General features: G+C 39.2%; 1 long non-coding RNA gene across 2 annotated transcripts in view; it reads right to left on the reverse strand.

Annotated features, from left to right (window-relative positions):
• Positions 1–24,724, reverse strand: part of LOC103094018 (uncharacterized) — a 75,875-nt gene that overhangs the window by 23,363 nt on the left and 27,788 nt on the right. The window contains exons 3-4 of one of the 2 annotated variants that reach the window (XR_001629096.2): positions 5,077–5,188; positions 533–619 (exon numbers count right to left, since the gene is read on the reverse strand). This is a non-coding gene — a long non-coding RNA (uncharacterized LOC103094018). The remainder of the gene's footprint in view (positions 1–532; positions 620–5,076; positions 5,189–24,724) is intronic. The other variant, XR_008917545.1, reaches the window with a different exon arrangement.

The following is a 24,724-nucleotide window of genomic DNA, read 5'->3' on the forward strand; positions in this document are numbered from 1 at the left end:
AGGGCTCACCCATGGCTCAATATCATTGCTGATCACCACAGAAGTTTTGATTTTAATTACTCTGTTTCCAACCTGGAACTCTGTTTCTAATCTACTCACTTTTTAAAAAAACCCTTAATTTCTGTCTCAGAATTGATACTAAGAATCAATTCCAAGGCAGAAGAACTGTAAGGGATGGACAATTGGGATTAAGTAATTTGCTCAGGGTCACAAAGCTGGGAGATTTCTGAGTTACAATTTGAACCCACATCCCCCTGATTCCAGGACTGGAGCTCTATCCACTGAGACATCTAGATGCCTCCCACTCACATTTTCTTAAGCAGCTCTATGGCCCATCACCTCCTAGAGCAGTGATGGGCAACCTTTTGAGCTTGGTGTGTTAAAATTCACCAAAAAACTGAGCATAACTTGGGTGGTATGTCACTTTGAGAAAAAACCCAAATTTCATGATGTTTATAGTTTAAATAACAAAAATGTATAATTATAATATATAACTGTATTTAATAAACCAAAAACGAATTATTTAACTTACCCGCTTAGTGACTTCTTTGTTCATCTGTCAGTCAGTTTCTTTTGTTGGTATTGATGATATTATTTAACTTGTGTGGGGTGCCGAGAACTAAGAAAATTGATGGGGAGGGGAAATTCTTTAATTAACCTGGCTATTAGTGATTTTTTTGTTGCTGAATTTCATTGGCTAAATCTTCAATTGAAGGTTGGAATTTTTTACACTTCAAGCCCAAGCAAGCGCTACTAACTTCATCTGTCAATCTGTTTCTTTTATTGGTTTTGATATTATTTAATGCTGAGAATAAGATCTCACAAAAGTACATAGAGGGAAAAATTGTGAGTAAAGCCATTGCTATATTTTTCAGGGTGCTAATAGTGTCTGGTAATTGGTTCCAGGTACTCCTCAGTTGCACATGGACCAGAGTCCTGCCCAGTCTTCCGGTTAGCAGAGCAGTAGCTGCTGCCAGCCAGCCAGCCTGCCTGCCCATGCACGCTCCTTCTGCCTGGCTCCTCCTTCCCACCCCTTCAGGAGCCCCACATGCCACAGCTGCCTGGCATACCCCCTGCCATTTGCCACTGGCAGCTTGTCACTTGCCCCCTGCCCTGTGGCCACCATGTGGAGCAGTCTTTCCCCAGGCTGGGCTGGGGCATGGCCACGACCACAGCTGTGGACACACATCTCCTGGGCCCTGAGGCATGCTGAACCCACATGGAGCTGTCATTAAAAATGGCTACGCATGTCAGTGCTGACACACATGTCATGGTTTTGCCATCATGGTCCTAGAGGCTCACCATATTGGTGCTAGACTTAGTGGAGACCCAAATAGCTTTATTCCTACTACAACTCAGAACTCCTGAACTCAAGCAATCTCAACTTTCCTAGCAGCAGGGATCACAGGTGAGCACCACCAAGCCTGACTTGTCTTGGTTAGTTAATTTGCTGGCATAAGGGATGGTATGGGAGGAGAATGGATACACTGGGAAATGTGGACTGTGTGAAAAATAAAAGATAACTATAAAAAATTGTTATAAAAATCAAAGTATATATTTTAATCACTGGATACTGTGGACAGTCAAGTCACAGTAACAATCTGGATGCAGAACAGCTAAAAGTCAAGAGGTATAAATGCCAAAAAAGACATATCTCTCTGCTACTGTTCTTCTATGACTGTTCTCTGGGATCTAGGTGTTTTGTTGCATATCTGACCATTCACATCACATCATGTCACTCAGAAGGTCAATAGTCTTGGGGAAAAAGTAGCAATTTACTCTCTTCCCCCACCCCCCAAAAAAACCCACTGTAATTTTGTTCATTCTATCTTTCCCTGTCTCCTGAAATGAACTCTTTCAACCCAATTCAAATATAAAATGTCATTATAGGAGGAAGTTGAAGATAATATGGTAACATTCAGTGAGTATTGAACAACTTGTATTCATGGTGTTATTATGTGGAAAGTGATTTATATCCCTTAAGGCTATATAGAAATATTATTATAATCCATCAGCAGATTGATGTTCAGAGTGTCTCTTCAAGGAGGAAGGAGACAAATGCTGAAACAAAAATAATAAGAGAGCTCTCAAACAACAAAGAAGAGGCTAGACTTAGAAGTGCATTCCTCTAATCCTAGCTGCTGGGGAAACTGAGGACAGTGACTCTCTTAATCTGGCAGTTCTAAGCTGTAATAGAGCTAAAATGAGCAGATGCCTACACTAAGTCCTGAACTAAAATAGTGAGCCATCAGATGCAAAGGGCCACCAAAAGTAAAGAGCCATTAGGCTACCTAAGGAAAAACAAATCAGCAAAGGTTCAAAAAAAGTGGAGTTAGTTAAATCTTTTTTGCTGATTCATACTGGGATATAGTCATGAGTAATGCTTCCAAGCACGAAGAGAGAGACAGAGAGAGACACAGAGAGAGAGACAGAGACAGAGACAGAGAAAGACAGACAGACAGAGACAGAGAGAGAGAAAGAGAGACAGAGAGAGATTGACAGAGACAGATAGACAGACAGAGAAAGAGAGAGAGAGAGGAAAGGAAAGGAAGAAAGGAAAGGAAAGGAAAGGAAAGGAAAGGAAAGGAAAGGAAAGGAAAGGAAAGGAAAGGAAAGGAAAGGAAAGGAAAGGAAAGAAGAAGGTATATAAATAGATAACAAATAGTAAAAGAGAAGCTGATAGTGCAAAAAGAAGTATAGGGAGAACAGGAGCCAAGAAGAGTAACAGCAGGAGAAGTAAGACAGTGAAGAGACCAGGACATAGTCACGGAATCTCTGTGAAATGAGCATCAAGAATAGAAATAGAAGGTGGTCAAAAGAAGAAAGTAACTAAACTCTTAAAAGAAAATGAAAATTCTGTCAGATGCCTAGAAGTCTATGCTCCACTGATTCTACTTCACCACCCACTTACTTCATAAGCCCTTGTGATTTGGCTTCTGACTCCACCATTTGATTAAAACCATTCCAAGGTTACCAGTGATCTCTGAACTGCTAAATATAATGGCATTTTCTCAGGGCTCATTCTACTTCCTATTGCTGTTGACCACCATCTTTCTCCCAGAAACTCTCTTGTCCCTTGGTTTCCATGACATTGCTCACTCTAGATGCTCCTATCACCTTTCTGATTAGCCTTCTTCAGACTTTTTTTGCTAAATAATTATCTGTCCAATATCCCATAAGCTCTGTTTTACAAAGATCAGGAACCTAACAAATCTAGTCAATGCTAATCTCTCCCCTGAAATCCATCACTGACTGGTGGACATCTCTATTTGGATGTCCCACAAGCCCCTCAAATTCAACATGTACAAAACAGAGTTCATTAGCTCCTCCCCAGAATCTCCCCTGGCTCCAAACATTCCCAGGTCAGTCCAGGGCACTACTATCTTTATAGTCCCTCAGGTTCACAACCATGGAATCATCCCCAACGCTTCTCTCTTCCTCGCTGGCCAGTCACTAAATCTTGCTGATTGTACCTCCATAGCATTTAAGAGGATGCTATTTTTTCCCACCATTGCAATAGCCTTCTAATTGATCCTAAGCTTCCTTAATGATTAGTTCAATTGCCACTTCCTATAAGAAACCTTTTCTAACCCCATCAGTTGTTAGAATACATGTTGCAACTTTTTTGATATGGGGTGTGAGGGAAAGCGAAGAGATTCATGAGGGTTGTGAACCTAGGAAGACAATGGAGCCTAGCACAGAAATAAGGATGTCAGGGAGAGAGATAGGAAAGGGCAAAAGAACAAGCTGCAACACAGGCATGTAAGGACGGCAGACATGGGAAGAGAACAGGTGGTAATGGGAACATCATAGGCTGGTACCACCTACTATTTATTACCAGCCACTAGGCAATTCGGTGGTTCAAGAAGGCAGCAAATTGAGCAATCTAATCCTAAACCTCCAAACCACCAAGGATTAAATTTATATATAGTTTTAGGCAAAGAGCCAACATGGCTCTAATAGGTGTCTGTCCCATCACCTGTGAGACAAGCCAATATGGTGGTCTCAACCACTGAAATCAAGTTTTTTGTGAATTGCCTAATATGAATGACCAGCAAGGATCCAGAACAGTGCCACAGAAAGCAAGCATGTAGGCATATAGGGGCAGCTAGGTGGAGCTGTGTTTAAAGTATTAGGCCTGTAAGGAAGAGCTGTGTGACCCTGGGAAAGTCATTTCATCTTGTTTGCCTCAGTTTCCTTATCTGTAAAATGAGCTGGAAAAGGAAATGGCAAACAATTCTACCATCTTTGCTAAGAAAACCCCAAATGAGGTCATTGAAGTGTTATAAGTGTTTATTGATTGACTAAATGACTTAAAGACAAAAAGTGAAAATGAATAATAATGGAAATGGGTTCAAGTGATAATATATTTGTGTATAACCCAGTAGGATTGCTTGTCAACTCTGGAAGGGAAGAGGGATGAGAAAAGATGAATCATGTAACCATGGAAATTTTTTAAAAATAAAAAAGATTTAAAATAAATAAAAATAAATAAGATAGATAAAAAATAAAGTGAGATGAAGGACCCTGAAGATTTAAAAGAAATAAAAATAAATAAGACAGATAAAAAAAATAAAGTGAGATAAAGGACCCCAAGGACCTGGAAGGACCAAAATACAGGCAGTTGTGTGGTTCAGTCCCCAGGGCCTCCACCCCCCACTGCCACTTACCTCCAGCTACCACTATCGGGAATGTGATCACAGGATTTGTTTGTTTTAAAGAAACCAAATTGAAATTCCATTGGTGGGTGTTGGGTGCCTTCTCCGAAGCAGATCTGACAACTAACTCTTGGGTAATCTAGAGAATTGCCTGGGGCTTGGAATTTAAGTGATTCAATGGATGATGAGTCAGGCTCAAGACTTGAACCCAGGTCTTGCAAACTCTACTATGTTGGCAGATGATTGCTGTACCACAATGCCTCTACTAACAGATTCTAAACAGACTAAAAGACTCTAAGAGACCTTTCTTTCTATAAAACTACCATGAAAACCGGCTCCTTTGCTAAGAGTCCTGGTCTCTAGTTTCCACCCTACCCCATATAATTAACATAAACTCCAATACTTTGTCTTGACTTACTGTCCTTAAAGCATCCTGATTTAAAAGCTGGCCATTGTTGTCTGCCAAGCTGTCTCCTCTATTAGAATGTGAGTTTCTTGAGGGCATGGGCTGTCTTTTCGTCTTCATTTCCCTAGTATGCAGTAAAAGGTTCCACAAATTTTTTTGATGAAAATGCAAGCTAAATAATTATATATTCGAGAGAAAGAGAAATAAATAGATAGATAAATGAATAAATAAATAAAGGCTATGCAGTGAGCCGGAAGGCTGTGTGCTTAGTCACTCAGGAAATGAGTGGAAGAGTCAGGATGAGTCCTGAGCTCTGGGTCTGGATTGCCATGCTCGTTCTCCCGATGCCTGCCAAGCATGTGAGAAATCGACATATGTGTGATCTTTTGCACAATAAGCGGCAGATCGAAAGAGCAGCCAAAAAGGGAAGATTTGCCTCAAACCGACTCCCTCTCCCCTGGATGGTGCTTCTTCAGGCTGCAGCTGCCCAGAAATCTTCAGCCTTTATTCTGAGATTAAAGGAAACCGGGAGCTGCTCCGCCGCGAGATCCTGCTTGCTCTGTCCTAAGTGGACTCTGCTAATGCGCTCTTTAGCACAGACCTTGGTGCTGACCTGGAATAGGAACCAAGCAAGTTTTTTTGGTTGTGTGTGTGCTTTTTTTTTTAAGCCCTATTTGACTTTTTGTTCTTGCCTAGTCCCCAAGTATTACAGAGAAGGACAAGGATACACACACTCCAACTCCATTGCGCGCTCTCATCAAAACTACTGGTGCTGATTAGGGCTAATCAGAGCGGGGCTGGGAAAAGTTTAACATCTAGGACTGGGGGAGGGGTGGGGGTGAGAAAAAGGCCCCAGGTCAGTCTTTTAAGGGTAAGCTGCATTATTAACCCTTTCTCAGTCACTTTCTTAAATCAAGAAAAATAATAGTGTTTTTTTTTTTTAAGCTGAGATAGGTAGGTAGCCTTTGTTGATTTCTGAGCTGTAAATGCTTACTTACACTGAAAATTTAAGACACCTCATTTACAACTCCATCAGCCCAAATTTCAGTAATTTTGCACTGGCTCTTATTCACTAGGAAGATGGTCTGGCATCTTGAGGGAGCAGTCTGGACCTAGCAGAGTCAGTCTTTTAAATTCAGGTGTGTGTGACCTTGAATGATGTCTTTAATCAGGGGACAGCTGGGTGGCTCAGTGGATTGAGAGCCAAGACCAGAGGTGGGATTTCCTGACCTCAGACACTTCCCAGCTGTGTGACCCTGGGTAAGTCACTTAGCTCCCATTGCCTAGTCCTTACTGCTCCTCTGTCTTGGAACCAATACACAGTATTGATTCTGAGATGGAAGGGAAAGGTTTTAATTTTTAAAAAATAGTGCCTTTAATTTCTCTGAGCTGAAGTTTTCTTCTCTATGAGATGAGAGGTGGGGAATGTGGCCTAGATAATCTCCCTGGATTCATTTCAGCACTAACATACACGATTCTACTTTCACAAGTTCTACAACCCTTTGAGGGTTCTATTCTCATCTCTCATAAGACTATCAGGATCTCAGTTGGGGAATGGCGAAACAAGTTGTGGCAAAGGACTGTGATGGAATATTACTCTGCCATAAGAATGTGAGCAGGTTAATTTTGGAAAAACATGGAAAGACTGTTACGAAATTATAGAGTGAGACAGGCAAAACCAGGAGAATATTGTGAACAGCAACAAAAATATTGTTTGAAAAATGACTTGTGTATGCCCACTCCAGAGAAAGAACTGATAAATAGAAATAAATAAAACATAGCTTTATATATACATATATCTTTTTGTCAATGGATGCCTTCTCTAATAGAGGGAAGGGTGGGAGAGGGAGTTAACTGGGTATTTTAAGGTAACAAACATATAAATAAATAAATTTACATTTTAAAAAACTATCTGGATCTCTTTATAGAAACTTCTAACAATAGACTACTGATTTCCTCCCTGTAAACTGTCCTCTTGACTCCCTCAAAACTAATAATTTGGGGGCAACTGGGTGGCTCAGTGGATTAAGAGCCAGACCTAGAAACTAAAGGTCCTAGATTCAAATTTGGCCTTAGCCACTTCCTAGCTGTGTGACCCTGGGCAAGTCATTTGACCCCCATTGCCTACCCCTTACCACTCTTCTGCCTTGGAACTAATACTCGGCATGGAAAATAAAGGTTTAAAAAAAAAACCTCTAATAATTACATTTTAAAATACTGATCAGGAGCAGCTAGGCAGTTCAGTGGATAGAGAGCCAGATATGAAGCTAAGAAATCTTGAATTCAAATTTGACTTCAGATACTTCCTAGCTGTGTGACCCTGGATGAGTCACTTAACCCTAGTTGCCTATCCCTTATGGCTCTTCTACGTTGGAACCAGTATTTAGTATGGCTTCTAAGACAAATGGTAAGGTTATGCCAATGAATATATTATTTATGCTCCATCTGTCCAAATTTTAGCATATTTGCTGTGGTTTCATTTATTCATTCCACAGGAATTTATTACATATTTACTATGTGCCAGACACTGTGCTGAGTGCTTGGGATACAAAGTCAAAAATGAAACAAACTCTGCCCCCAAGGAACTTACAATCTTGTAGGAGGAACAACAAAGACACAGTTAAGTCAAAACAAAATAATTTTAAAGTAACTATCATTTCAGAAGAGGCAGGGTGCTAGTACTGAGGGAGGGAAGGGCAAGAGGGAAGCTTGGAATCCGGCCAGACAGCCTCCTTTGGAATATGGCATTTTAGCCAAGACTAGAGGGAAGCTAAGAGGCAAAAGGGATAAGGGAATGCCTTCCATGCCCAGGGGGATAGTCAGCCTGCAAGCCTGAATGTTATATACACCAACAACTAGACCTGTTTGTCTAAAACAGGAGAGTACATTAAAGGGAAGTAAAGGGCTGTAAGTCTAGAGGCATAATCTGGCTCCTCTTCACTTGGGAGACAGTGAGGTTTACTGGCAAGAATGCAAAACTTGGGGTCAAAATAAAATAAAATAAAGACTTGGGATCTGAAGAAGTGGGTTCTGGGACTAACCCTGCCACTTATTGATCTCTGTGATTTAACCTCTCTGAATTTTAGTTTCTTCATCCATTAAATAGGAGGAAATATTTGTACTACCTACCTCACTGTGGTCCCCAAAAGTACTTTTTATAGGGGGCAACTAAGTGATACAGCAGATAGAGCACCAAGCCTGGAGTCAGGAAGACCTGAGTTCTATCTGGCCTCAGACACTTCCTAGCTGTGTGATCCTGGGGAAATCACTTCACTCTATTGGCCTGTTTCCGCATATGGAAAATGAGCTGGAGAAGGAAATAGCAACCATTCCAGTGTCTGTCACAAAAACAAACAAACAAAAAGCAACAACAACCAAGTGTTGGTTTTAAAAGATTACTCTATGACAAAAATGAATGATATGGACTAGGATTTGAGTGATAAATATATGTATAACCCAATGAAATTGCTTGTCAATTGCTTGAACAACAGAGGATTTTTGATCCTGGAGGTGATAGGGAGACCACTTGGGGTTTACGGATTGGGGGTGTGAGATGATGGGATCCACATTTTAGAAAAATCCTTTTGGTGACGGAATGAAGGATGGCCTGGAATGGGGTGACACTCGGGGCAAGCAAGACAACCAGCGCGCATTAGGAGCTGAGGGCCCACACCAAGAGAATGGAAATGTCAGAGGAGAGAAGGGGCCATATTTGAGAGATGTTGCAAAGGGCCCTGGCACCAGATTGGATGTTGTGGGGAGGAGAGGAGAAATAGTCAGAAGCAGAGAATGATGTCTAGGTAGTGTATCTAAAGGGCTAGGAAGCTGGAGTCGTTCTTTACAGTAACAGGGAAAGGGGGAGGGACAAGGAGTTCAGTTTTGGACATATTTTACTTAATATGTCTAGTGGACACCCAGTTTGAGATGCCTGCAAGGCAGTTGGAGATGAGAGATTGGAGGTCGCCAAGGAGGTTGGGGCAAGGTAAGTAGATCAGCACAGAGATGATCATTAAACCCATGGGAACTGATGACATAGTGAAATAATCTAGAAGAATGTGAAAATAATGTTGATACAGCCAGTCAATTTAATCAATATTTACCCACTTCAATGTGATTTTTTGAAAAACCCTTACCTTCTATCTTAGAAGAAACACTAAATGTCAGTTTTAGGGCAGAAGAACGGGTTAGACAATTAGGGTTAGATACATAGGAAGTGTCTGAGGCAAGACTTGAGCCCAGGATCTCCCATCTCTGGGATTATCCACTGAGTGGTCTACCTGCCCCTGTGCATTGTGGCTTACTGGATAGCAATGATTGTATTAGTGAGTTAAGTAGGATAGAATTAAGTTTGATGTAGTTAATGCTGTTAATAGGAGTCACATGAATTATAATCAATTAACCCACCAGGTGCTGATGATTATATTACTGTTATTTGATGTATAGGGTATACTCTATTGATTAGGTCTATTATTAACTTATGTTAAAAATCTGGTGTATTAGCATCCCTCCCCCCATTTGTATAAGAACTATATTTAAACACACACACAAACACAATTTCACTGTTGCCCTGTTGAAGACACCAGAATACTGCTGACAAAGCACAGGTGGTTGATACTGGTGTCTTTTTCATCCTGGAGGGTTTAATCAGAAGATTTCCCTTGTTTCTGGAGATGACCAATCATGAATTGTAACACTTCATTCTATCTTGGGTGCTTTTCCATGGTCTAAGCAGAGGCATTCTACACTGCAAGGAAGGTCTTGGATCTGAAGGCTTAGGGACCACTGATCTCTCTAAGTTGATAAGTGCTCAGAGCTCTGCCTCAGCTTCTTTTTTGTTGCATTTTGTGGCCTGTAGGGAGAAGAGAAGAGGGCCCAAGGCAGAACTCTATGATTTAAATAAAGATCCAGCAAAGGAGACTGAGGAGGGGTAAGATAGGATAGGAAGAAGAATCCCAAGAGCTGGAAGTCCTAAAAACCTAGACAAAAGAGATTGTTGCAGAGATGAAGGTGATCTATAAAGCCAAAAGTTGTAAAGGGGTCAAGAAGAGTGAAGATAGCTAGGTAGCTCAGTCGATTGAGAGCCAGGCCTAGAGAGGGGAGGTCCTAGGTTCAAATCTGACCTCAGACACTTCCCAGCCGTGTGACCCTGGGCAAGTCACTTAACCCCCATTGCCTAGCCCTTAGCACTCTTCTGCCTTGGAACCAATACCCAGTATTGATTTCAAGATGGAAGGTAAGGGTTTAAAAAAAAAAAGAAGGGTAAAGATAGTGAAAGGGCCATTGGATTTGGTGAATAAGAGTTCATTGATAACTTTGAAAAAAGCAATTCTGGGTAATCATGAGGTTCGAGGCCAGTGTGGAGTTATGAAGATGAGAGGAAAGGAAGTGAAGGCATTTATTGTAGATAGCTTTCTCAAGGAGGTTAGCTTATTAGTTATAAGAATGAACCCTAAAATAAGTTTAGAAAGAAATTTATTAGGTTGTTTGGTAGAGGAAAATTGGGGCAGAAAGAAGGTGTCGTTTCTTCTCATCCTGGCTCTGGGAGGTTTACATTACAGAGGATTTAGACAAGCGTACCCGCACAAGGACCACACATACACAGGGAAGCAATTTTTCCAAAGTGGATTGAGATGAATATAAGGTATATAATATAAGCATTCAATAAGATTTGGGTGAAGCCAAAACACAAGGTTGGGTGGATCCAAAAGAAGAAATGGGTGAGTAGTCCCAAAACATACTATTTTGGGTGGATCCAGGACCTGAGGGAATTCCAAGTTCCTGGTAGCCATCTCTGGCATTCCTGGAGAGTTACTAAGGTCAAAGTTGCAGTTGGGGTTCAAATAGCCTGTAGTCATATAAAGTTAGATTTGAACAGTAAAATAACAAGTTTTCTGAACAATATAATGAAGCATTCTCCACAAGTCAGTAAAGGGAGAACTCTGGGGTGTTTGCTATCAGGGATGGATAAATCATGAGTTGTTTTGATGTTAGTAGGTAATAGGGAAGCAGCCAGGGAGAGATTAAGGTAAGTGAGAGTGGGGATGATAGAAGGAACAATCTTCTGGAGCAGACAGGTTGGAATGGGATTACTTGTGAGGCTAAAGGGGTTTGTCATAGGAAGGATGTGAGAAGTGATAAAGGAGGAGATAGTGGCAGAAGGCATTTGGGTGATGTGAGAAGAGAAGGGTAGAAGAGGGAGCTCTCTGCAAAAGTCTGAATAGGATAGTGAGTTAATTAGGGAGGTATAGAATTATTGTCTAGCAACAGTGTAGGCCAATTTAAGTTAGCATAAAATAAAATTTACAGTGTATTCATTATAGTTGTATAAGATTTAAATTAATATAAATAATTCCAAGTATTATATTTTATAAAGTTTATTAATAATCACTTAAAGTATAAAGAAAATAAAATAAAAGAAAGAGAAGTTCAAACCTAATTATCTAACAAAAAGTAAACTCATGTGTGTAGATGCTCCTGCTTGGCATAAAGCCCACTTACCCAACTTGATCAGGAGAAAAAAAGAGAGGGGGGGGAGGGTCACACGCAAACTGTCTCCAAAATGTAAGGACTCGAGAACAAAAGTGGGATGCTGGGATTCAGAGTCCTGGGGAGCAGATTCTAATTATACAGTTGCATTATTTTCTGTACTTTCATTCAGCATATATATATATGCATATAAATGAATGGATATATATATATATGTATATATAATTTACCTATATATTCACATATAAGCAAAGGCAGAGAATAGTGGAAGTGATCTAAGATTGAAGCTTGGCAGAGCACAATATTGATATTAAGGGGATAAGGGACTCCAGAAAAGACAATATAAAACTGAGCTTTTCAACAAAGGGTGAAGATGGGCAAAAGAAGAAAGTGTGGGCATTGCAGGGATGATGGTGTGGGAGGGAACTGAGGGACTGCAGGTCACTATACAGACAAAGAGTAAGGTGCCATATTGGAAGGATGAGGGAGAGGTGGAAAGCCAATAGATTATGATCAGAAAGGGAAATTTTAGAGTCTATGAACCTTGGAGGTGTGGGGGTTGTAAAATCAAGGAATAAGGAAGGAGAGAAAGACCATGAGCCAAGCCATGAACTTCCCGAGGAAGAAAGCGGAGCAACTTGGAGGTGTTCGTATAGTATATATATATATATATATAAGTATAGATAGTAGCTACCAGGATATTATTTGGGTGGTAGATGTGGATTATATGGATCTCAGAAGGAGGAGAGGTTATGGGTGGTGGTGCAATGGTTCATTTTTATAATATTGATATTAATAGTATAAGTAGTTTTTCTGTTTCTGCTTAATTTACCCTGTATCAGTTCATCTGAGTCTCTCCAGGTTTCTTGAAATCATCATTTCTCACAGCATAATAAATAGCACTCTCTTACATTATACCACAATTTGTTCAGCCATTCCCCCAAATAATAGGCATCTCTTTAGTTCCCGGTTTGCATCTCCACAAAAAGAAACAATCCTCTGCCTAAAATGATAACCTTGTTCTTTTCTCTGGAAGAGGCTTTCTAGTTGACTAGTTGTAAGAATCTATCCATCATTCTCATAAGTCTAGACAATAAACAAAATAAATCAAGCCACAGTTTGTAGTATTAGCTTATTGTCAAGGCATAAATTCTCATGATGAAAATTTAACAATGAGATCTTGAGCTGGTAGAAACTGGATCTATCATACCCTTGTGTGGGTTACAGATTTCCCCCCCTTAATCCAGGGACAGAGATGAGTTTGTTTTGTTTTGTTTTTATTTTGTTTTTTGTTTTGTTTTTGTTTTTTTAAGGATCAACACAGGACTGGTAATTTCCTGCCTTTAGTTTGTCCTCAAATAAACTTATTGAATCCAAAATTCTAGACTTAAGTAGGGCCTGAACAAAAGCACTGGCGGCACTCTCTCACTTACTTATGTCATTTACTTCAAGCTAATGTGACATTTGGACAGAGGGAGACTTTTCTGTGACAGTGCCTTCAGTCTCCTGTTTTTTGAGTGACCAGGACTCAAAAAGATAATGCTAGTAAGGAAAGAAAACACACAAGAAATAGCATTTCTTCTGGCTCAAGCACAGAGCTCATGCTAATCTCTTGAGGAGACCAGTCATTTCTGGGTGGTTCCCCTTTTCTTCTCATTGTCATCTGTGACCCAGAATCTAAGCTTTGGATTTCTACCAAAAAAGGATTCCATCTTAGAAGTTTTTCCCTGGGTATTTCTTTAATGATTTTCCTCCCTGTCACTCTATCCCATACCGATTTCCAGGATTTCACCAGGAAATAATAAATTATAGCTTATGTCTAGGTCTATATTTTTTTAAAAAAGGAAAAGGTCCTTCAGTTCCCATTCAATCACTCAGGCTAACCAGACTTTAGTTAACCCCCAAATGCAAAGCATTTGTACCTAAACCTATAGATAATCAAGATCATTCCTCCTTTCCTCTCCAGTGAGCCCCCAAGGCCCTGGAGATATCAACACAATCCTTCAGACTTAGAGAACTACCCTGGGTGTGTCCCACCTACCAGGGGTAAATATAGTACTCTGGGATCCCAAAGCCCTCAGGGAACCAGGGAGCCCTCCAGATTTATTGTACAACACTGCAGCCCTCCATAAGGGAAAAAGTACCTGAGGTGACAGAAGGTCTACCTTATCTTGGGCCTATACAATCAATGAACAATTTATTAAATGCCTACACTTAAGGGCAGGCACTGCAGATGCTGGAGATACTAAGATATAATAATGAAACAGTTTCTACCCTCAAGGAACTTACATTCTATTAGAGGAGATAGCATGTACATAAATATGAATTTTATTTTATTTTTGTAAGCATTCACCTTTTATCTATTTTTTTAATCTTCCCTTCCCTCTTAGAATCAATACTGTATATTGGCTCCAAGGCAGAAGAGTGGTAAGGGTTAGGCAATGGAGGTTAAGTGATTTGCCCAGAGTCACACAGCTAAGAAATGACAGAGGCCAAATTTGAACCTAGGACCTCCCATCTCTAGGCCTGGCTCTCAATCCACTGAGCTACCCAGCTGCCTCCAACACTTTAAAATATTGTAAAGAGTTAAGGAAGCATTTTGTTGTTCATGAAGTCTTTTCGGTCATGTTCGACTTTCTGACCTCATTTCAGGGTTTTCTTGGCAAAAATATTGAAGTGGTTTACCATTTCCTTCTTTAGCTCATGTTACAGATGAGGAAATTGAGGCAAATAGAGCTAAGTGACTTGCCCAAAGTCACACAGCTGGTTAATATCTAAGCTTAGATTTGAACTCATGAAGAGGAGTCTTCCTCTACTCACCATGCTATTTAGCTTTCTCAAAGAAGTATAAATCCTTCTTTATACTACATTTAAGACCTTAACACCTCAATGTCTCTATTTTCTACTCCTTATCCAGTCTCTAGACCTGGCTCTCAATTCACCCGGCTGCCCCTTTTTATTTTAAACTTTTTTAGAAAAAAATGGAGTAGTAAAAGGAAGCAGCATAGCCTAGCTCTCCATCATGATGTGATTATCTCCCCCTATATGCAGAGGGTCAGCACCTCTATCACACCCCATAGCTCCAGTCTCAATCAAGATCTGGGATAGATCTCCAAGCAAGGAGCATCCTTGGCTCCAATCATAACCTCCAAAGGAAGAGACATCTGTGACATCCTCCGGTGGGGAGCAGGGCCTCTTAGTCACTGGAGGAGAGGAGATCTGGGACTTCCTCTGATCCCATCCCTGGAGGGCAGGAGATCTCAGGCTCCTCTTCTAAGCATGAATTGGTAGGATCCCAAATAAATAAATGAACAAAAAAGATTAAAAGTTAGTATGATGCCAAGTGTGAGATTTAAAATGGTTGAGGTCTTAAACTGTAGTGATTAAAATAGAGGAAGATATAAATTGTGATAGATATAAGAGAGGGTGAGTAAATTTTGACCGCAGAAATATGTTTCACTACAGTGTCTTGGATTTTAAAATCAAATATAAGGTGGTCACCAGGGAAATATTCCCAATTATTCAAATACCCAAGTCAATTGGGTTTTATAGAGATTTTAATTAACAATACAATGAGTAACCAAAGAAAGAGAGAGAGAGTAAGAAAGGAATAAGTATGAAGGGCCTCAAGCCAATATGGCCTAGACCTGAGTCTTAAAAGAGAAATCAGTCAGTTTTTTAACACTCACCACAAGGTCTGACTAAACAAGGATACTAGTGACACCAGGCCAGTGTCCTTCCTCAAAGAGTCTTCCAGCCAGAGATTGTTTCAAAGGGCCTCTCTCAAGAGCCTCCAGAGCTCCTACCCCAGAGGGACAGAGCCCCTCAGAGGAGCTCCTCAAGGAACTCTCCTTCAGAATCAGATCCTCCAGAATGAGAGTCAGAAATCGAGCTCTCTTTGCTCTTCTCTGAGCTCTTATTTTTAAGGGCAAAATCTCCTCTGTCACCTCCCCTAAGTCCTTATATCCACCAATCACTGTAGATGTTTCTAAAGGACGGCCCATTTTGAATTCACAGCTGAGTAGTTTTAATCTCTTTAGTAAGTCAGGAAAAAATGCTGCTGTGTCGACAAATTTCATTAAGAAAAAACATCTGAATAAGTTATCACCCTTTTAGGTTTAAGTAGTTTACAAGTTGCCCCACCTTTATAGGTACTTAGTATCCCATTGTATCAATTCTAAAACAGTCATGACTCAAAGAACTTCCTGTCCCTTCCATAAGCATGGATCAAAGTACTTTCATTGTTTATCAAGCAATTTTCTGTCCTAAAACAGTCTTAAGTAGCTAGGAGCCCCCACACTCAAGTAGAGTTCTCACCATCTGCTAGGGAATTTTTTTAAGTAGAAGATTCCCCAATGGGGGAAACCCCTAACATTCATAAGTCTGAGAAATTTTGAGGTTTACACAAGGATCCGCCAAGCATAAACCTAGGACCTAAAATTTCTAAAAGCAGGGCTTCAAAGGAAAAAAAAATCTTAGCAAAGATACTGATTTGCCGTTTCCTTCTCCAGTTCATTTTACAGATGAGGAACTGAGGCAAATAGGGATTAAATGGTTTGTCCAGGGTCACACAGCTTAATAATAAGTGCCTGAGGTCAGATTTGCACTCAGCTCCTTGACTCTACATCCAATGCTTTATCCACTGTACCACCTAGCTGCACTGTGTGCAACCTAGATGTTCCCAAGAAAATCACAAAAATCATGTTTTCAAACTTAGGTTAGCAAAGGGAAGATCAGGGGACTCTTGAGAAAGTGGCCAGGAAAGACTGCATCAGAGCAAAAGGATGTCCCAGAGCTCCTGAGGACCCTGAAGGGAACAGGTGCTAACTGGCCCCTTTGTCACCCATTCTCCAGTTCCAAGTCACAGATCTAAGACAGGCTGACCTTGTACTCAGAGATATTGTTGAAGGTTCTAGGCAAGTTCAGAAGCAAGTAACAGAAGAATGGCTCAGACCTCAAGAGTGGAGCAGAGAATCAGTTTCAGTTTCTAGCACGAGCTGAAGCATGCAGAGGAATAACTAGGACAGGAAGCCTAGACCAAAGAGGAGCTTGTTCCCTGTCACTCTGAACCACAAATGTTTCTTTCCTACTGACCAATTATAGGAAAGTCCAAGCAGCATGCTGTTCACTGTTGCTCAGATCCAAACCCAGTTTAGGAATTCCTCAAAGCTCAGACTAGAGAGTTAGCAATTAGACTTTGCCCTGGAGCAGACCACTTTGAAAGCACTGAAAGCTTAAAGGTTCCCAGTTTGAGCTGTCCCTGGGAACCTAGATTAACACAATATTCAGTATCTGGAGAAAAGCAGCAACAGGTCAGACCAGACATTCTTTCCAAGAAGTATGCAGAGCTGAGTTATCACATCAAGTCTGAAGTCAGGAAGTAGGCTAGAAGAATGAGCAAAAAAAAAAAAGAACCTCACTATAAAAGCTATTATGGTGACAATGATGCTCAAGACACAAACCCAAAAGAGAATAATTTCAAAATGTTTCAAGGAATTAAAATCTATTATGCTTTGGTGAACTAAAAAAATCAATTATGTAGCAATTATGATTTCAGATAATACAACAAAAATATGCTTAATTAAATGGGATAAAAAGGAAACCTCATTTTGCTAAAAGATTCCACAATGAATTAATTTCAGTACTTAATATATACACCAAAAGATAAATCATCTAAATACTTAAAGGAAAAGATAAATAAATAACAGAGAGATAGTAACAGTAAAACTACAATAGTGGGGGACCTAAACACATCCCTTTCAGAGCTACACAGATCTAACAATAACAAAACAAGAAAAAAGTTAAGAACCTAAATAGAACTTTAGAAAAGTTATACATGATAGACCTCTGATTTTGGAAATAGAAAGGAATACACATTAGTTGGATATGTAGGGTATATTGATCAAAAGCAACAATGTATTAGGAAAAAACACAATAAAATACAGAAAAGCAATAATATTAAACATATTTTGCTGATAGCAATGAAATAAAAGTTCATTCAATAAAGGGTCATTGGTGAAATGATTAAAAATAAAACTAGAGTCTAAAAACTTAAAACTAAAGAATGAATAGGTCAAAAAACAAATCATAGGTACAATCGATAACACAGTAAAGATGTCAGCAATGGAACAACATACCAAAAAATGGGGGATGCAGACAAAGCAGACCTAAGGAGAAACTGTATGTTTCTAAGCACTTTCATCAACAAAAAGAAAGAAAAAACTTATCAATAAATTGCTGCTTGGTTGTTCAGTCATATCCAACTATTAGTGTCCCCATATGGGGTTTTCTTGGCAAAGACACTGAAGTACTTTTCCATTTCTTCCTCCAGCTCATTTGACAAATGATGAAACTAAGGCAAATATGGTTAAGCAACTTGTCCAGTCACAACTTGTCCTAAATGTCTGAGGCTAGATTTGAACTCAAATTTTCCTAATTCTAGACCCCAGCACTGTATCCACTGCACCCTCAGCTGACCCCTCAACAAACTGAGCATACAACTAAAAAAAAATTAGAAATAATATTTATTATTATAATATTAGAAATAAAAATGAGAAAACCAATAAATAAGGGCAGCTAGGTGGTTCTGTGGACAGAGCCAGGCCTAGAGACAAGAGATCCTGGTTTCAAATCTGACCTCAGACAATTTCTAACTGTGTGATCTTGAGCAAGTCACATAACCCTAATTGCCTAAGCTTTATAGCTCTTCTACCTTAGAACCAATACTTGTATAGATCCTAAGACAGAAGTAGATTCAAGGCCAAAAACCGGATCCAAGGTAAAGACACCTCCATACTTATGAACATACTAATTGTATTCAATATGGGAAGGGAATTTGGGGTGGGGGCAGAACTGGGAAAACAATAAATGGACATTCGAGTTAGTATCTTTCTTTTCTTTCTTTCTTCAAGTCTGGGTGAGTTAGGGAAACATGGTCTCAAAAATAAATTAATGAATAAATACTGTATAGTATTTTTTAATTATTGGAGGCCAAGAAATGGCAAATCAAAGGAGAATCCCATGAGTTAAGTTTATGGCTAGATATTAAAAATGTGAGCTAGTCAAACTGCTTCTAATAAAGTCTGGCCTCTGGCAATAACAACAGCAACTTATTGTTTATGGTCAAAAAGTGCTTTTACAGATAATATTTCATTTGCTATGACAGTTCTGTGAGGTAGATAATGAAATTTCTATTATTCCCATTTTATACAAAGGGAGGCTGAAATGACTTTTCCAAGGTGACATAGCTAGTACATAGCCAAGCAGATAACATATCCCTAGTCTTTGAATTCTTCCCTTTAGAGAAAGAAATGGTGCCAATCTAGGCTAAAATTATAAAGTAAATGAAATTTGTCTTTGGTACTCATTCTTATGGCTTCTTGGCTACCCAGAGTCAGTCAACAAGCATTTATTAATTGTAGCTATTATGTGCTCAGGACTGTACTAAGTAGTGGAGATACTAAGAAAGGCAAAGGCAGTTCCTTGGAACCATGTCATTTCAAGAGAGAGAGAGAATGCTAATAATACAAAAACTTTGGGTAAGAGGTAAACCTACTAGTTCTTGAAGAGGTCTCATAGCTAGCTCAGGTTAGGTAAAAGAAACACCTTCACTTCTAAGTACCCCATGCTCAGATCCTTCTTGTATCTCCTTCAAAACTTCCCATCAAAATATCTCTCTCCTATATGAACTGATGCAAAGTGATATGAGCAAAACCAGGAGAATACTGTATATAGTAACAGAAATATTACACAATGATCCTGTGACAGACTAAGCTATTGTCAGCAAAGGAAGATTCCAGGATAACCCCACTCCAGCAGGGCTAGTTATCCCCTCAACTGGAGGACTTGGTGGTCAATTAAGCAAGGATTTCACCCACACTGCCTCTCAGGTGCTAATCTCTCCAGAAGCCAGGAAAGGAGGGTCAGCTTTTTTCACTCACCCAATTTGAAGTCCAAAGGGAGAAGATCCAAGAGCAGTCTAACCAGAAGCAGTTCAAGTTGCCAGCCCGAGGTCCTTCACGCTGAAGATTCAGGCCAAAGACCAAAGACCCTCCAAACATCTCAAAAGACTTTCTGACAGGAAATTTAGGCCCTTAATATGGACCTTTCTTTATGTCACTTCCTGCCCCTTCCTCCACTTTATGGGGACCAATTGCAGTCTTTAAATTTTCTTAACACTGCCCAGGGGGAAGTCCCTTCTGGAGGTATATCTCACTTTAGTAAGTAGCATTAAGTAGGAGTGATTTCATTTTTGGTTGATTAAATTTAAAAATAGGCAAGGAGTGAGTCAATCTCAACCTATATCAGTCTTTTTACTGTCTTGGAGGGGAGGGTGGGGAAGAAGGGAGGGAGAAAATCTGAATGGCAAAATGTTAGATAATGATTTTTCAATTAATTAATTAATTTTAAGAATAGTTTTCCATGGTTACATGATTCATGTTCTTTCCCTCCTCTCTTCCCTCCCTACTCTCAGAGCCAACAAGCAATTCCACTGGGCTTTATGTGTATCATTGTTCAAGACCTATTTCCATATTATTAATATTTGCAATAGGGTAATCATTTAGAGTCAACATCCCCAATCATATCCCCATGGAGCCAAATGATCAATCATATGTTTTTCTTTTGTATTTCTACTCCCACAGTTCTTTCTCTGGATGTGGATAGCATTCTTTCTCCTAAGTTCCTCTGGATTATCGTGGATCATTGCATTGCTGCTAGTAGAGAAGTCCATTACATTCAATTGTGCCACGGTGTATCAGTCTCTGGGTACAGTGTTCTTCTGGTTGTGTTCCTTTCACTCTGCATCAATTTCTGGAGGTCATTCTAGTTCACATGGAATTCCTCCAGTTCATTATTGCTTTTAGCACAGTAGTATTGCATCACTATCAGATACCACAATTTGCTCAGTCATTCACCAATCAATGGACACCCCCTCATTTTCCAATTTTTTGCCACCACAAAGAACACAGCTATAAATATTTTTATATACATATTTTCCTTATTATCTCTTTGGGGTACAAACATAGCAGTGGTATGGTTGGGTCAAAGGGCAGGCAGTCATTTAAAGCCCTTTGGGCATAGTTCCAAATTGCCTTCCAGAATGGTTGGATCAATTCACAACTCCATCAACCATGTATTAGTGTCCCAATTTTGCTACATCCCCTCCAACATTTATCATTTGTTGTCATATTGGCCAATTTGCTAGGTGTAAGGTGGTACCTCCGAGTTGTTTTCATTTGCATTTTTCTAATTATGAGAGATTTAGAACACTTTCATGTGCTTATTTATTTCTTTATCTGAAAACTGCCTATTCATGTCTGTTGCCTATTTATCAATTGGGGAATTGCTTGATTTTTTTTTTGTACAATTGATTTAGCTCCTTATAAATTTGAGAAATTAGACTTTTGTCCGAGGTTTTTGTTATAAAGATTTTTCCCCAAGCTGTTGCTTCCCTTCTAATTCTGGTTGAATTGATTTTGTTTGTACAAGACCTTTTTAATTTAATGTAATCAAAATTACTCACTTTATATTTTGTAATATTCTTTATCTCTTGCTTCTTCTTAAATTCTTTCCTTTCCCATAGATCTAACAGGAATACTACTCTACATTCACTTAATTTGCTTATAGTTTTTTCCTTTATAATTAAGTCATTTACCCATTCTGAATTTATTTTGGTGTAGGGTGTGAGATGCTGATCTAAACCCAATCTCTCCATACTGTTTTCCAATTTTCCCAGCAGTTTTTTGTCAAATAGTGGGTTCTTGTCCCAAAAGCTGGGATCTTTGGGTTTATTGTATACTATCTTGCTGAAATCATTTACCCCAAGCCTATTCCATTGATCCACCCTTCTATCTCTTAGCCAGTACCATATTGTTTTGATGATCACTGCTTTATAGTACAATTCGAGATCTGATACTGCTAGGCCCCCATCCTTCACTAATTTTCATTAGTTCATTTAATTTTCTTGATCTTTTGTTCCTCTAGATGAACTTTGGTATAATTTTTTCTAATTCTATAAAAAAAGTTTCTTGGTAGTTTGATAGTTATGGCACTGAATAAGTAAATTAATTTGGGTAGGATTGTCATTTTTATTATATTAGCTCATTCTATTCATGAGCAATTAATGTTTTTCCAGTTATTTAGATCTAGTTTTAATTGTGTGAAAAGTATTTTGTAGTTGTGTTCATATAATTCCTATGTTTGTCTTGGCAAATAGATTCCTAAATATCTTATATTGTCTAGGATGAATTTAAATGGAATTTCTCTTTCAAATTCTTGCTGCCATGTTGTGTTGGAAATATACAGAAATGCTGATGATTTATGTGGGTTTGTTTTGTATCCTGCAACTTTGCTAAAGTTGTTTATTATTTCCACTAGCTTTTTAGTTGATTCTCTAGGATTTTTTCAGTAGACCATTGTATCATGTCAGATAAAAATTCTTACAAATTGTTTATATGAGTAATTAAAAATTGTTTTAAGTTAAAAAATATATATGTATATAGATACATATATATACACATACATATCTTGTATCTCATTCTCTGGGATAGTACTTTCTAGATAATTGATTCCTTAACCCAAAAGAATAAAACTATTGTCTGGAAATCCAAGCATCACTTCAGACTGTTGAGGAGATAGTCAGAAGATAAGAAGGCTTTTCAGGTGACTCCTTATCTGTCTTCAGTCAGTGAATACCAAGGAGGACCTACTAGCAGAGAAGGAATCCCAAAGGAACAAGTTAAGCCTCCTCCCACATAACCACTGAACAGCATGCTTTGCTCTTGTTCTCTGGGGTAACAAGATTTCACTTGAGTAAAGAGAGCAGGTCCAAACAAAGCTTTTAATGCTCCAGAATTCCATTACTGGCCTAGCATATGCATAGGCTAGCAGGAAGTAATTATTCCAAACTGCACTGTCTTCAGGTCAATCTCTGGGAAATTCTGATGGATGTGACTCAATAAAATATGGACAGGGACAGCCAACTGTCATTTATTGTCATTCAATTTGGTATAGGAACTGTCCATTCAAGACACTCAGAACTGCCTAGCGTAAATAAGAAATATATCTGGAATCCCTTGCTACATCTTGGCCCCTCATGACCTACTTTCCAATCTGCCATGAGCCAGCCTGGAGATTTTAATGACCAAAGAGCTCTTGCTGGCCAGGCATGTTAGAGGTGGGAAAAGGCTAGCAACTAATCAGCAAGCATTTATGAAGCATCTACCATGTGCCAGGCACCAGAGACATATAAAGAAATGTAAAAAGCAGTCCCTGCTCTCAAGGAGCTACAGTCTATTAGGGGAGGCAAAAAGCAAACAACTATAGAGAAACAAGATATGTGCAGAACAGATTGCTGCTGATCAACAGAGGAAAGGCATTAGAGTTAAGGGGACTCAGGAAAGGTTTACTATACAAAGAAGGTGGGATTTTAGCAGGACTTGAAGAGAATTAGGGAAGCCAGGAGGTAGAGATGATGAACAGGTAGAGCATTCCAAACTTGGAAGGCAGATAGAAATCATGGCTAGAGGGAGGAGATGGAGCGTCTTATGCCAGGAAAGGCATGGAAAGTTCATGCTATGCGGTTGTAGAATACAGGGAAGGATGCAAGGTATAAGAAGACTGGAGAAGTAGGCAGGGGCCAGGCCATGAAAGGCTTTGAATATTAAGTAGATTATTGTTTTCTGATACTAGAGATAGGGAGTACAAGTTTATTGAATGGAGGATGACATGGTGAGAGGGGTGCACTTAAGGAAGATCAATTGGTCAGCAGAGTCACAGGATATTGAATCAAATCATGTTTAGAGAAAGAGTTGACCTTGTAGAAAGAGTAAGTAGCCACCAGTGGTATGATGTGGCCTGAAGGGCTTCTCTGATCCTCAAAGCACTTACCCTGCTGGGTTACCAATGCTTTAAATTCCACAATGCAATTTAGCTGATATTTTCTTGAGTGACTACTATTTTCACAACACTGTGCTATGCCCTTAGGGGCTATAAAAGAGAAAACAAGATAGACTTCTTTCCTTCAAAGAGCTTACAGTCTACTAAACTAGAGCAGGCCACCTGCATTACCTTGGGCAAGTCACTTAAAATCTCTTGGACTAAGTTTTCTTATCTGAAAAATGAAGGGGTTGGACTGGATCACTTCTAAGGAATTTTCCAATTCTAAATCCAAGAACCTATAATGCTATGATATTTGTTGTCTCTTCATAGTAATAATAGCTCCTTGAGAACAGGGACTGTTCTAATTTTTGTTTTTTTATCCCAGTGCATACTAAAATGCCTGGTTCATGTTAGAAGTTTAGCAAATATTTACTGATTTACTAATAGTTGAACTCACATCTTGGACACAACCTTTAAAAAGGAACTAGACAAACAAGGCCAGAGTAGACACTCAAAAAAAAAAAAAAAGACATCTGGTATCTAAAAGGCTGAGCTATTAAAGGGATATTAATTCAATTAAACAAGTATTCAGCACCTACTATATCCAAGACACTGTGCAAAGTTCTGGGGATACGATGAGAAAAAAAAAGCAAACAGTCTTTGCCCCCAAAGAGACTAATTCTATTGAATAAACAAATGGAAGCCTGAGTGTTAGAAGACAAATTTGGCTGACTAAATAATTTTGGCCAGGTCTGGGACTGTTTAGAAATGCTCCTGATGTCCTGGTCAGTCTTCACTGTTTTTCTTCCTATTGCCAAGTGACAATCAAATATTCTCCCTAGTCCTGTTTTTTTTTTTTTAAGTTCCTTTACAAAAGTGGCATCAAAATAGGGAAGGAATTTATTTTCCCCTTGGTCATAAGTGCTTTCAATGTGTTTACTTTATGTGCTTAAGACTATTTTGTGGTTGGCACTAACCCAAGAATAATCTACTACAGAAAACTGTATCTGAAGCAAGCAGGCTCTATTATCTAGCAAGGGAATGGTTTTAAAGTAGCATTCCCTTTGAAAATCACATGTACTTTCCTTATCTCTTTGTCACAGATCCTTGGCCTTTTGGGTTCTTGTGTTATTTAAGTGAAGAGTATTGGATTCCTAAGAGCACAGGAGAAAAATCTATAACCAGGCAAGATCTTACCTTTACAGAAACTCTTGTACATTTTATTTCCTCAATCAAATACTTCTGGAGGTTCTATATAACAATTGTAAATATTTTGTACATATTAAAAATGCTT

This window comes from Monodelphis domestica, chromosome 3 (genome assembly GCF_027887165.1).
Source record: "Monodelphis domestica isolate mMonDom1 chromosome 3, mMonDom1.pri, whole genome shotgun sequence".
Lineage (NCBI taxonomy): Eukaryota > Metazoa > Chordata > Mammalia > Didelphimorphia > Didelphidae > Monodelphis > Monodelphis domestica.